Raw genomic sequence first — 14,782 nt, forward strand, 5'->3', positions numbered from 1 at the left:
ATTTGACAGAGCGCCAGTGCCTCGACTGTGCTAATATCCGCAACCATGTGTCGCGCAGCGCTTCCTATAAACAGGTGTTTATCTCGGAAAGTATACCTTTCCCGACCCATATTTACTGCATTTATTTTCCTTGTTTCGGAAAGTATTCTACCTCTCAAAGTACTCAACACTCTTTTTTGAACACGGTGCGTAACAGATTGCCTGTACCGTATGACAGTATCAACTACGTTCGTTCAGGTGTTAAAATTAACTTTTATAATCGTGTTTATAAAGTGAGCGCTATATCTGCATTTGTTAACTGGGTAAGGGAACCGCGTTTCATCTGTAGGGAAAAGTATAAGTAAACTAGAGTCATATGTTGCATATGTTAGTAGTGTAAGTAGGCTGTTTAGGTTTTCTTATTGGTAACGCCACATAGCGCTCTGTATGAAAAATCACTGGCTGTGCTGCGCGCAGTCTGTGGCTAGTTTGCATTGTTGTCTGTCATTGTAGTGTCGGGCAGCGGCACCTGGATGTTAACAGCGCGTAGCGTTGCGCAGTTGGAGGTGAGCCGCCAGCAGTGGTGGACGTGGGGAGAGAGATGGCGGAGTTTTGAAATTTGTTAGAATTGGTGTCATGAACTGTAGATTTTTTTATTGCTAGCGCGTAATCATAGAGGGAATTTCCTTTGTAGTTGTAGTCTTTCATTGTTGTACAGTACAACAGTTGTGGCATGCATGTAGAGTTGCACCAAGTATTTCGCAGCTGCGCTTGCAATTAACTAGATATTATTTTCAGTGCTATGTTAATGTGTTCTCTTATTTTTGCTCTTCAAATTGTGCTTTTCTGTGTTATCGTGTGAAATATTGTGACAATAATGGCGTGTGAAAAACGTAATACTAGGCTACAAAGTAAACTGAGAAATGACAGTGAAGACGAAAGCAACGTGTTAGCGCCACCATGTAATGAATTCACAAATGTTCAAAGTAGTAATTTGGTAATAGTGCATAGGGAAATGGAGCGGGCTGCAAATAATGGTGTAGGAAGTGAAACAGTTAGTGAACAGGGAAGCATTATCGATCGATTGGTCGGCAACAGCTCGCGTCAGGAATCCGATATGACAGGACACAATCTTGCAAATACTGTACATTGCGTCCTCACCGTTTTCTCAAATAAGCCGAGACACACTTTCTGCTTCTCAAACTGTGAATGTTGCCGGTGCAAATGCACTGCCGAAAAGCATAGATGATCAGATTCCAGACACTAATACATTATTATTGCAATTAATGCAACAAATGAAACAAAACCAGAGACAAACACAGCAACAGTTAGACACAATGGAACAAAATCAGAGACAAACACAACAAAAGCTTCAAAAGTTAGACACAATGGAACAAAATCAGAGACAAACACAGCAACAGTTGGACACAATGGAACGTAATCTTCAAAAGTTAGACACAATGGAACAAAATCAGAGACAAACACAGCAACAGTTGGACACAATGGAACATAATCTTCGGAAGTTAGACACCACACTTTAACAAACACGTGAAGATTTAACTACTGAGCTACATAACATTGAATCGAAATGTCAAGAAATCTGTATTGACGTAAAAACACAAATTTGTGAGCATTTTCAACCTATTTTTTCGCGGCATGAAAACTCATTACAGAATCACGAAGCAGCCATAAAAGAACTGCAAACTATTGTTCGTGAAACTCACGACACCTTGCAAGCTAAAATGGACTCAGTTGCAACCACCGATTCGGTTACGCAACTTGCAAGAACTCAGGAAAACTTAAAGGACACAGTAGATTCGATTTCAACACAAATGGACACTCTGAAACTTGGTTCAGAAAAACACACTGAGGAAATGTGTTCACTATCGGAGAAAGTAGCCGAACTTTCGGATCAGTTCACTAATTTATCTACGAAGGTAGATGATAATTTGAATGACACAAAACCGGTAGTCTTTAATGACACAGAAGAGTGTGAACAAATTAGGAAATTCAAACAAAGTCTGAATCAAATTAGTCTGCAACACCAAAGAGAAATCCGGGAAGTACAAGATCAGCTGACACAGGTAATACAACAATTACGTATTTCAGAGGACACTCGCGCTCCAATACGGGAAGAGGGACACAGAAATACGGAACAGCCACAAAATAATAACACAGGGCACTTCGGAAATTATGAAAGAAATTGGCAAGGTACACCGAATTCTGAGATGGAACCGCCGACACGACGTAACAATGACCCATATGCTACCCACCGAGACGATGATTTTGACTATAAGCTGTTCATTACTACACGTAAATTCAAAACATTTAAGAATTCTGGCAACGACATTCATCCACAAGCGTGGCTCCATCAATTCTCTCATTGTTTTCCTCCCAACTGGTCACTAGAGCACAGATTAGAATTTATGTGTGGCTACTTAGAGAATGAACCAGCTGTAAGAATGCGATCGGTCATTCACGATTGCCACAGTGAAGGAGAATTTTACCATGCCTTCCTCTCAGCATATTGGTCCCAAGCCACACAAGACCGAGTAAAACATGGCATCATGATGATGAAACATTTCGAACAATCTGAATTTTCCAGTCTTGTGAAATATTTTGAAGACATTTTGCACAAGAATCAGTACCTGTCAAACCCATACAGCCCGTCAGAACTCATCCGCATTTGCTTAATCAAATTGCCTGAACATTTACGGCATATTATTTTGGCAGGCCGTTGCAAAGACGACATTGAAGCTTTTCAGGGACTCTTACAAGAATTAGAAATTGACACTGACAATCGCGGAACGCGAAAACAGGAACACAACAATTACAGGTCACATCCGTCGCAATTCCGCGATGAAAGAAATAATAACTGGACACGACAAGGCTATTCTCACAATACAAATCGTGACCAAAACAGACATCACCCGTATGACAACCGTTGGCAGAGTAGTAATAATTACAAGGAAAGGTCACCTCTCCGCGGTAATGACTATCACAGAGACAATCAGAGAAACAGACAATATGGGAACCAAAATAATTACTATCAAGGGAGACAGAATAACTTTAGACGCAACGGTCCAGCGCGCAGTTACGATTCAGAGAGAAATTCTCCACCACGTGACCGACAAGAAAGAAACTATGGAATCTACCGACATGACGACAGACGATATGATCGTAACGACAGACCTGAATTGCAGCAGAACTGGCGGGAATCAAACAGAGCAGGGCCCTCTCGACAAGGTGAATTTGTAGAAGTTAGGTCTCCAAATCCCAATAACGACGCGCGGCAACAAAGACACACTAGGCAATGACTCATACCGCTGGCAGCCTCAAAACGTGCTTATGAAACTGACGACGCAGCTGCTGTAGCTAGTAATTACGTTAAAATGGAAGACATTAGTGACATATTACACCAGGAACACGACGTAAAACATAACAACATTGCATATCCTGTGATTCACATTACTGTAAATGACGTAAAATTTACGGCAGTACTTGACTCAGGCAGTCCCATTTCAGTAATTAGTGAAACAGCTTTTAGCAAATGCAACAAATCGAACGATTGCCCCACACTTCCGTTACGCAAGATTAAATTACAAGGTGCAGTCACTGGAAAAAGTGCAGATGTACGCCAACTAACCAACTTAGAATTCTTTTGTCAGAGCCACAGCTTCTCTATGAACTTTCTTATTGTTCCATTGTTGTCGACGGAAATTATACTGGGAGTAGACTTTTTGAATGAATACAAAGCAATCTTAAACTTTCACGATGCTGAAATAAGTTTAGAAAAAGAAGGTAAGTCAATAGCTTTGAAATTTGAAGATTGGCTCTCAAACCATGACGAGGAAATTAATCGGCTTTACCTTCTGTTAGACAACAGTTCGGAATTTTCTACGGAACTAGACACTAACAGTCGCTCTGCAAGTACTGACAGGGATGATATCGACGGCACATTTGAAACTAATGAGTTAATTCAGAATAAAATTCAAACAATTGAGAATTGTAATGACACTGATAGGCAGGACCTTTTTGAGATTTTACAAGCACATTCCACAGTTTTTACTCACAAAACAGGAACAATCAAGGGATTTCAATACCAATTTCGTGTTCGTGAGCATACTAAATTTTGTGTAAGACCATACGTAATTCCAGCACATTATAGGGACCGTGTTAGAACAGAAATACAATCTATGCTTGACGACGGCATTATTGAGCCTGCAGTAAGCTCATACAACAATCCATTACATGTTGTTGAGAAGAAAAATGGATCGATCAGGCTTGTCTTAGATTCGAGACAAATCAATACTATCATTATTCCTGAAACAGACAGGCCGCAAACGTTGGAAGAACTTCTTCAAAATTTTAATGTTGTAAAAGTGTTGTCTTCCATTGATCTCAGATCCAGCTTTTATCAGATCGAACTTCATCCAGAATGTAGAAAATATACAGCTTTCCTTTGTTTCGACGTTTGTTATCAGTTTCGGAAACTTCCTTTTGGTTTGAACATTTCCTCGGCAGCATTCATTCGCGGGCTAAATTCCATATTACCTGAGCTCTTAAAACGTCACATCACCTTATATGTGGACGATATTCTGATAGCAGAAGCCTCATGGGAACAACATAATCGCATCCTCAACAGCGTGTTACATATTTTTGCAGAATCTGGAATTACAGTTAACTTGGAAAAGTCTGAATTCGGTAGGACAAAAGTGAAGTTTTTGGGACATATTATTTCTTCTGAAGGCATCCAGCCGGATCCTGAAAAGTTAGAAGCAATCAGAGCCATTCCAGTTCCATCCACAAAAAAACAAGTCCGCAGTTTTCTAGGTCTCGTAAATTTTTACCGTCGTTTTCTGAATATGCAAATTCTAGTTACACCAAAACTTTGTTCTCTCACTGGAAAAAATACTATTTGGAACTGGGACGAACAAGCACAGTTGGAATTCAATTCTTTGAAAGAATCGTTACTTAACGCGCCAATACTAGCTCATCCAGATCTCTCACAAGATTTTTGCCTTTGCGGTCTTGGTGCCCATTTATTTCAAGAAGCCACAGAAAATGACATTACTGTTCAGAAAACCATTGCTTTTGCTAGCCGAGTGCTAACAAAATCTGAAAAAAATTATTCCGTTAATGAATTAGAAGCTTTAGCTATCGTTTGGGCATTTAACAAATTCCGTTTCTTTCTTTATGGTAAGCACGTAAAAGTATACAGTGACCATCGTGCATTACAATTTCTTATGTCTTCAAAATTAAATCATGACAGGTTAAAACGTTGGGCATTGTTTCTGCAAGAATTCCACTTCACAATAGTCTACATTCCCGGCAAGGAGAACATTGTTGCGGACGCACTGTCACGCGCACCGGCTGGGCTTGAGAAAAGTAACACAGAAAGCAACCTCGAGAGAAATATCAGTATTCTTTACATCCAGAAAGTCGCCTTTGAAAACTTCATCACCACATCTTTAAAGGACATTGCTCATGAACAAGATAAAGATCCGATTTGGAAAGACATCAAAAGTAAATGGCATGAAAAGACACACACACAGATGCGGCATTATTATCTGGATAGAAACAACATACTGTTCAAACGATGCACTGTTGATGACAAGCTATGGGTACTTTGCATTCCAGACGATTTTGTTAATAAGCTCATTTGGTACATTCATTTCAGCTATGCACATTTTGGTCCACGAAAATGTTATCATATTCTTCGAAGGACTTGTTATTTTAACTATATGGAAAAGAGAATTCGAAGAGTCTTGTCTATTTGTAAACTTTGTCAAAAGGCGAAACCATCTACTGTCACTCATCGTGCTCCATTGTTTCCTATCATTCCTTCTAAATTAAAAGAATTTGCTGCTGTTGATCTCTTGGGACCGCTTGTCAGAACATCTAATGGATTTTCGTACGTTCTAGTCGCTGTTGAACTTACTTCAAAATTTGTTTCTTTCACTCCGTTACGTAAAGCCACTGGACGGTCTGTATCCAACGCCTTTGTTAGAAATTTCTTACGTGAAGTTGGACACGTTAGTAAAGTAATTTCAGATAACGGACCGCAATTCAGATCTGCTGTTTGGTCACGCATGCTTCGTAACCATAAAATCAAATCTGTTTTTATTTCATTGTACTCACCACATTGTAACCCGTCTGAACGGATTATGAAAGAAATCAATAAGCTTTGCAGACTTTATTGTCACAGAAAGCATCAGCATTGGGACAGATATTTACACTTATTTCAAAACGTGCTGAATGAAATGCCTCATGACTCCACTGCTTTACCACCTGTTCTTGTACTGAAGAATAAAGAACCACCAAACAGAATCAGAGAGCTTGTACCTTTTCCGAATACACGTAAACTTCGACACAAAGACATAATTGATTTGGCTATTAAAAATATAAATTCTGCTGCAGACAAAAGGAAAAAATTACACGGTAAAGCAAATGCAAAGAAATCATATATTGGTCAGAAAGTTCTCATTAAAGCTCATCCATTGTCACATAAGAAGAAACACTTGAGTCACAAATTCTTTCTAGTTTACAATGGACCTTACAGAATCCGACGTATAGCACATGATTATTGCGTTGAAGTTGAAACTCTGCGTACTAGGAAGAGTAAAGGTTTACACCACATTTCACATGTAAAACCGTTTATTGAAAGATAATCTGCTTTTTAACTTTGTCTTTGCCATAAAACATTTCACTTCACATTTCTAGTATGCTTTATCACACTGAGAAACTGTTAACATGCAACAATGTTTGAAGTTTACTATCCAGTCTAGAACCTACGGAACATATTTAAACAGAAATTACGAATGCATTGTTATAGTGAACAGACGTCACAGTGTTATTGTGCGTGTACATTCTTGCTTGTTAGTTGCACGATTACGTAACGACCATAAGGCTCACATACTTAGAACATTTACCAGTATTGCTAATGTGATTTTAATGCAACATTTTGGTTTATTTGAAAATACATTCTGGATTTAAAGTACTTTCTGTGAGATACCAGATGATACAGTGGTTAGTTTATGTGACAGCTACATGATTTTATCACGACGCTACTAATGAGTAACAATTTACAATGTTGCTTTTGCAGTTTATCTGTTTTATATCTGCACAGTTTTTCTGAATTTTTCTGGAAAGTAAAACATGTTTTAGTAGTAACGTTTGTGGTATAGCTACAGTGAGACAGCCTTTTCTGTAGCACAACAATACGTACAGTACAGTACTTACTTCATCACGGCAATAAGCGTAATAACTAAGATATCTATACGCAAAGCATTTCAATTTCGAAACTTTCTGGCAGATTAAAACTGTGTGCCCGACCGAGACTCGAACTCGGGACCTTTGCCTTTCGCGGGCAAGTGCTCTACCAACTGAGCTACCGAAGCACGACTCACGTCCGGTACTCACAGCTTTAGTTCTGCCAGTATCCGTCTCCTACCTTCCAAACTTTACAGAAGCTCTTCTGCGAACCTTGCAGAACTAGCACTCCTGAAAGAAAGGATATTGCGGAGACATGGCTTAGCCACAGCCTGGGGGATGTTTCCAGAATGAGATTTTCACTCTGCAGCGGAGTGTGCGCTGATATGAAACTTTCTGGCAGATTAAAACTGTGTGCCCGACCGAGACTCGAACTCGGGACCTTTGCCTTTCGCGAGCAAGTGCTCTACCAACTGAGCTACCGAAGCACGACTCAAGTCCGGTACTCACAGCTTTAGTTCTGCCAGTATCCGTCTCCTAACTCCCAAACTTTACAGAAGCTCTTCTGCGAACCTTGCAGAACTAGCACTCCTGAAAGAAAGGATATTGCGGAGACATGGCTTAGCCACAGCCTGGGGGATGTTTCCAGAATGAGATTTTCACTCTGCAGCGGAGTGTGCGCTGATATGAAACTTTCTGGCAGATTAAAACTGTGTGCCCGACCGAGACTCGCACTCGGGACCTTTGCCTTTCGCGGGCAAGTGCTCTACCAACTGAGCTACCGAAGCACGACTCACGTCCGGTACTCACAGCTTTAGTTCTGCCAGTATCCGTCTCCTAACTTCCAAACTTTACAGAAGTTTTAATCTGCCAGAAAGTTTCATATCAGCGCACACTCCGCTGCAGAGTGAAAATCTCATTCTGGAAACATCCCCCAGGCTGTGGCTAAGCCATGTCTCCGCAATATCCTTTCTTTCAGGAGTGCTAGTTCTGCAAGGTTCGCAGAAGAGCTTCTGTAAAGTTTGGAAGGTAGGAGACGGATACTGGCAGAACTAAAGCTGTGAGTACCGGACGTGAGTCGTGCTTCGGTAGCTCAGTTGGTAGAGCACTTGCCCGCGAAAGGCAAAGGTCCCGAGTTCGAGTCTCGGTCGGGCACACAGTTTTAATCTGCCAGAAAGTTTCATATCAGCGCACACTCCGCTGCAGAGTGAAAATCTCATTCTGGAAACATCCCCCAGGCTGTGGCTAAGCCATGTCTCCGCAATATCCTTTCTTTCAGGAGTGCTAGTTCTGCAAGGTTCGCAGAAGAGCTTCTGTAAAGTTTGGAAGGTAGGAGACGGATACTGGCAGAACTAAAGCTGTGAGTACCGGACGTGAGTCGTGCTTCGGTAGCTCAGTTGGTAGAGCACTTGCCCGCGAAAGGCAAAGGTCCCGAGTTCGAGTCTCGGTCGGGCACACAGTTTTAATCTGCCAGAAAGTTTCATATCAGCGCACACTCCGCTGCAGAGTGAAAATCTCATTCTGGAAACATCCCCCAGGCTGTGGCTAAGCCATGTCTCCGCAATATCCTTTCTTTCAGGAGTGCTAGTTCTGCAAGGTTCGCAGAAGAGCTTCTGTAAAGTTTGGAAGGTAGGAGACGGATACTGACAGAACTAAAGCTGTGAGTACCGGACGTGAGTTGTGCTTCGGTAGCTCAGTTGGTAGAGCACTTGCCCGCGAAAGGCAAAGGTCCCGAGTTCGAGTCTCGGTCGGGCACACAGTTTTAATCTGCCAGAAAGTTTCATATCAGCGCACACTCCGCTGCAGAGTGAAAATCTCATTCTGGAAACATCCCCCAGGCTGTGGCTAAGCCATGTCTCCGCAATATCCTTTCTTTCAGGAGTGCTAGTTCTGCAAGGTTCGCAGAAGAGCTTCTGTAAAGTTTGGAAGGTAGGAGACGGATACTGGCAGAACTAAAGCTGTGAGTACCGGACGTGAGTCGTGCTTCGGTAGCTCAGTTGGTAGAGCACTTGCCCGCAAAAGGCAAAGGTCCCGAGTTCGAGTCTCGGTCGGGCACACAGTTTTAATCTGCCAGAAAGTTTCATATCAGCGCACACTCCGCTGCAGAGTGAAAATCTCATTCTGGAAACATCCCCCAGGCTGTGGCTAAGCCATGTCTCCGCAATATCCTTTCTTTCAGGAGTGCTAGTTCTGCAAGGTTCGCAGAAGAGCTTCTGTAAAGTTTGGAAGGTAGGAGACGGATACTGGCAGAACTAAAGCTGTGAGTACCGGACGTGAGTCGTGCTTCGGTAGCTCAGTTGGTAGAGCACTTGCCCGCGAAAGGCAAAGGTCCCGAGTTCGAGTCTCGGTCGGGCACACAGTTTTAATCTGCCAGAAAGTTTCATATCAGCGCACACTCCGCTGCAGAGTGAAAATCTCATTCTGGAAACATCCCCCAGGCTGTGGCTAAGCCATGTCTCCGCAATATCCTTTCTTTCAGGAGTGCTAGTTCTGCAAGGTTCGCAGAAGAGCTTCTGTAAAGTTTGGAAGGTAGGAGACGGATACTGGCAGAACTAAAGCTGTGAGTACCGGACGTGAGTCGTGCTTCGGTAGCTCAGTTGGTAGAGCACTTGCCCGCGAAAGGCAAAGGTCCCGAGTTCGAGTCTCGGTCGGGCACACAGTTTTAATCTGCCAGAAAGTTTCATATCAGCGCACACTCCGCTGCAGAGTGAAAATCTCATTCTGGAAACATCCCCCAGGCTGTGGCTAAGCCATGTCTCCGCAATATCCTTTCTTTCAGGAGTGCTAGTTCTGCAAGGTTCGCAGAAGAGCTTCTGTAAAGTTTGGAAGGTAGGAGACGGATACTGACAGAACTAAAGCTGTGAGTACCGGACGTGAGTTGTGCTTCGGTAGCTCAGTTGGTAGAGCACTTGCCCGCGAAAGGCAAAGGTCCCGAGTTCGAGTCTCGGTCGGGCACACAGTTTTAATCTGCCAGAAAGTTTCATATCAGCGCACACTCCGCTGCAGAGTGAAAATCTCATTCTGGAAACATCCCCCAGGCTGTGGCTAAGCCATGTCTCCGCAATATCCTTTCTTTCAGGAGTGCTAGTTCTGCAAGGTTCGCAGAAGAGCTTCTGTAAAGTTTGGAAGGTAGGAGACGGATACTGGCAGAACTAAAGCTGTGAGTACCGGACGTGAGTCGTGCTTCGGTAGCTCAGTTGGTAGAGCACTTGCCCGCAAAAGGCAAAGGTCCCGAGTTCGAGTCTCGGTCGGGCACACAGTTTTAATCTGCCAGAAAGTTTCATATCAGCGCACACTCCGCTGCAGAGTGAAAATCTCATTCTGGAAACATCCCCCAGGCTGTGGCTAAGCCATGTCTCCGCAATATCCTTTCTTTCAGGAGTGCTAGTTCTGCAAGGTTCGCAGAAGAGCTTCTGTAAAGTTTGGAAGGTAGGAGACGGATACTGGCAGAACTAAAGCTGTGAGTACCGGACGTGAGTCGTGCTTCGGTAGCTCAGTTGGTAGAGCACTTGCCCGCGAAAGGCAAAGGTCCCGAGTTCGAGTCTCGGTCGGGCACACAGTTTTAATCTGCCAGAAAGTTTCATATCAGCGCACACTCCGCTGCAGAGTGAAAATCTCATTCTGGAAACATCCCCCAGGCTGTGGCTAAGCCATGTCTCCGCAATATCCTTTCTTTCAGGAGTGCTAGTTCTGCAAGGTTCGCAGAAGAGCTTCTGTAAAGTTTGGAAGGTAGGAGACGGATACTGGCAGAACTAAAGCTGTGAGTACCGGACGTGAGTCGTGCTTCGGTAGCTCAGTTGGTAGAGCACTTGCCCGCGAAAGGCAAAGGTCCCGAGTTCGAGTCTCGGTCGGGCACACAGTTTTAATCTGCCAGAAAGTTTCATATCAGCGCACACTCCGCTGCAGAGTGAAAATCTCATTCTGGAAACATCCCCCAGGCTGTGGCTAAGCCATGTCTCCGCAATATCCTTTCTTTCAGGAGTGCTAGTTCTGCAAGGTTCGCAGAAGAGCTTCTGTAAAGTTTGGAAGGTAGGAGACGGATACTGGCAGAAAACTAAAGCTGTGAGTACCGGACGTAAGTCGTGCTTCGGTAGCTCAGTTGGTAGAGCACTTGCCCGCGAAAGGCAAAGGTCCCGAGTTCGAGTCTCGGTCGGGCACACAGTTTTAATCTGCCAGAAAGTTTCATATCAGCGCACACTCCGCTGCAGAGTGAAAATCTCATTCTGGCATTTCAATTTCGTTTATCATGAGGTAAGTACATTGACTTCTGCAGAACTTAGCTTTCGGAGGACAACAACTACGGCACTTCCACAGAGATTGTCTTACAGCAAGACGCACATTTAGCGCTAGAGGACATGCATTAAACTATTTATTGTTCAGCATATTTGAATTACAAAGAAAGTTTTCCGTGATACATTTCATTCCATTGCTGTAATCTGTAACACCTGAGGATATAATTACATTATCCTCAGGGGGGTACACGCTTACTTTTTCTACCATGTGTTTGGCAAGTACAAGGAGCCCTAGCTAATATGGTATTTGTTTATACAACTTTACACATCGGTACCATATTTCTCTAACACATAAATTACACAGCTATCTGATCATTTAACTGAGAGAGACAAACATTTACTTTACTACATCAGTGACAGATGTTTACGTAATTACACCATTGGATAACTTCACACTTACGAAGTTGTATTTTGTGAACTGTTCATATTTTTTCGGAACCATTGTGATACTATGAGAGCTTTGAATGACATATTTGGTATGGGATCACGATTTTTAAAGTACGTTTGAGGCAGATGACACTTTTGACATGAGCAGAGAATTTTTTTTTTAGGTTTTGAAATTATTGGAGGAAGCTACGGAGATTTTGAGAATTTGACTGTGATGTTATGATGTTTTTATTACGACGACGATGTGAATTATGCTGCTGAGGTATGTTTAAGCTGATGCTATATGAGTTATTTGGTTATGCTACGTATCTGTTATGATGAAATATTGAAGAAGTGTCGACTAATAAGGTAAGGAATAATGAGTAGTGGTTAGGGACTCTGATTTGTGAAAAAGGATGTTGGAAACCGAGAATCGTACTTTAAGAGTTATGAAATGAGTGTATATGCGTGAATGTATTACAATGCCGACGAAAATTTTTTCGACACTGTTATATCAATAGGATTTTGTTTCTACTGATGTGTAACGCAGATTCTTGACCTGTGAATTTTTTTTATATGAGACTGCCACTGTAGCGGAAACTGGTGTCGTAAATATTTCGATAAGACAGTTAAGTGACCACCTGCATGTAATGCGTCGTGGGCACCCAGCTGCGCGACAACCACCTGACAAAAGAAAGCCATTAGTGTGTGCCTGTCAGATGCACAGATGGAGAAAAAAAAAGAGGTCATTATCCTCGATATTGAGATTCCTTTGTAGAAAGCATCGCAAATACTACACGACCAAACTTGAAAACATATGATTACACTGTGGAGCTCTTAATTTATGATATTTACTAAAATGCCTAATGAAACGACGAGAAACATTTCATGGCTATTGTCCTGCTAGTTGACAGAAATGCCATGTGGCTTGCTTTATGCATATATTTACTCATTTTGTTTAATATCTAGTTTCTAACTGCACTGAAGCATTGGTTAAAATAAATTTTATGGATGTACTAATATAAATATTTTTTGCCTACAGATCCAGTAAATAATAACTTTATGATGTACTTAAAAAAAACGAAGTAGCACAAAAAGACATTTCCCTTCACAGAAATTGCATACAGAATTGTCTTTTCAAGTACATGGTAATATTTTTTACAATAAATTTTTGTGGTGCACCACTTTAATTGCATAGACATTAAGATGTGAATAGACATTGACCTTATCTGCATTGTTGTCTTTAGTGTAACATTTTTTTCTGCTTGAGCTTTATCATGTTTAGTTATAAGCTGCTGCATTTGCTTCTACTGTGTGCCAGGCATAGTGCTACCGAATTTCACTTTGTATTACTCTGTTAAGCCAGTTTTACTACGGATTTATTTTTCTTGTTTGCTGTGCATTGCCTTATATTAGTTGTAATATTGCTGCCTTTTTTTTGCCAATTTCAATTTTTTAACATTGCTGTTTGTGTAAATTGTTTTGTGCTGCTGCATTGCCTCATCCCTTAGTTAAGCATCTGAGCTCAGTAGATTTAAGTTAGCTTAAGAGGGGGTAGCCTATATAAGAGAATGATTTGCGATGGATTGGAAGAAATGCATTGAGAAGTTATACGAAAAAAGTACAGAAATCAGGTATAAATAGGACATTTGGAAATAATGAAGAACGAAGAGAGATCTCCGAGAAGTAAAGAAAGTTTTGTTTGCAAAATACTGCAGTAAAACAAACCCTGTCCTTTCCTTGTGTTATCCCACTATGTGTTTGTGTACCCTTGTGTATTTATGTTCTTCCTATCTTTATATGTTCATCTGATAAGACTTATGTTGTAGAATTTTCTAATATTCAACTACATTCACTATGATGAGGAATACTGTTATCCTCAAATATAATTTGCATTAATAACATGTTATTTACTTTGTAAAGATGTTTACACATTATTTATTCTGTTTTGTTCTAATGCTCATGTGTGAAGTTGATGTTTCAAAAGTTATTCTGATCTTTTATGTATGTACTTATAATTTTTGTAACACTGATGTATTTGCTATTTCGATTCTTTTGTAAAGCCTGTACTACTGCAAATGTTATCTGTATTGTTATGTTCTTTAAAGATGTATTTTGTACCTTTGTTATTGCATTCTTATGTTATAAAATTGTAATTGACACCAGTTAATCAAATTAAGTAACTTGTAAATTACATTTCACTGCACATGTTTCTGTTGGTCATAGTATATGGACAATATGTGAGCAGTAGGGACTGATAGTGTTTGCACGTGTGTTAATAACTCAGTAAGGGACTGGATAACAGCATTGCTGGTTCTAAGGACATTTCAAAAACAATTTTTCTGAGTGCACAAGTGGTGGTTATGGACTTGCTATATTACCCGCAAGACTCTTCAATGGTGATTGTGCGCCTGCACAGTCAAACAGATGGCTGCTGGCCATCTCTACAAGGACTATAGTAGGTCTACACCTTTGATGACCCACCAATACCATTATTTCTACAAGGACTGCAGTGGGTCTGCACATCTGGTGGCCCACCAATAGTAATCTCTACCAGGATATCAGTGGGTCTGCTCTGTGATGACCTACCTACCGATAGTCTTCAACGTTGACTGACTCTGCTGTGGCCCATTACCTGTCTGCATGTCAAGAGTCAGAACTGTCTTTCCGTTGGAAGGACAACACTACTTCTTCAAGACTGCATGGAAATCCACTACTTCCGTGTGCATTTTCTTTTACTACTCGGACTTTGAGAAAAACACTGCAATTTTACTTTGATGAATGATCAGGACTGTCTTTATGGACTGTGCGAAAATTTTAGCTTTTGACCAACATTGTGTCGATATGTGTGTGCATTTCATTTCTTTGTTATTGTAATTATCAAAAAATTTTTCAAATCATTATTGGCCACTGCCCAAAACAATTTGTAAAAA

At 41.3% G+C, this 14,782-nt stretch overlaps 1 protein-coding gene and 2 non-coding genes across 7 annotated transcripts in view; 2 read left to right on the plus strand and 1 right to left on the minus strand.

Moving 5' to 3' along the window:
* Window positions 1–14,782, minus strand: part of LOC126353794 (uncharacterized) — a 908,618-nt gene that overhangs the window by 533,063 nt on the left and 360,773 nt on the right. The window lies entirely within an intron of this gene.
* Window positions 9,173–9,247, plus strand: Trnal-caa (transfer RNA leucine (anticodon CAA)). Its single transcript has one exon. It is a non-coding gene; the product is annotated as a tRNA-Leu (tRNA).
* Window positions 10,373–10,447, plus strand: Trnal-caa (transfer RNA leucine (anticodon CAA)). Its single transcript has one exon. It is a non-coding gene; the product is annotated as a tRNA-Leu (tRNA).

Source organism: Schistocerca gregaria, chromosome 3 (genome assembly GCF_023897955.1).
Source record: "Schistocerca gregaria isolate iqSchGreg1 chromosome 3, iqSchGreg1.2, whole genome shotgun sequence".
NCBI classification, from domain to species: domain Eukaryota; kingdom Metazoa; phylum Arthropoda; class Insecta; order Orthoptera; family Acrididae; genus Schistocerca; species Schistocerca gregaria.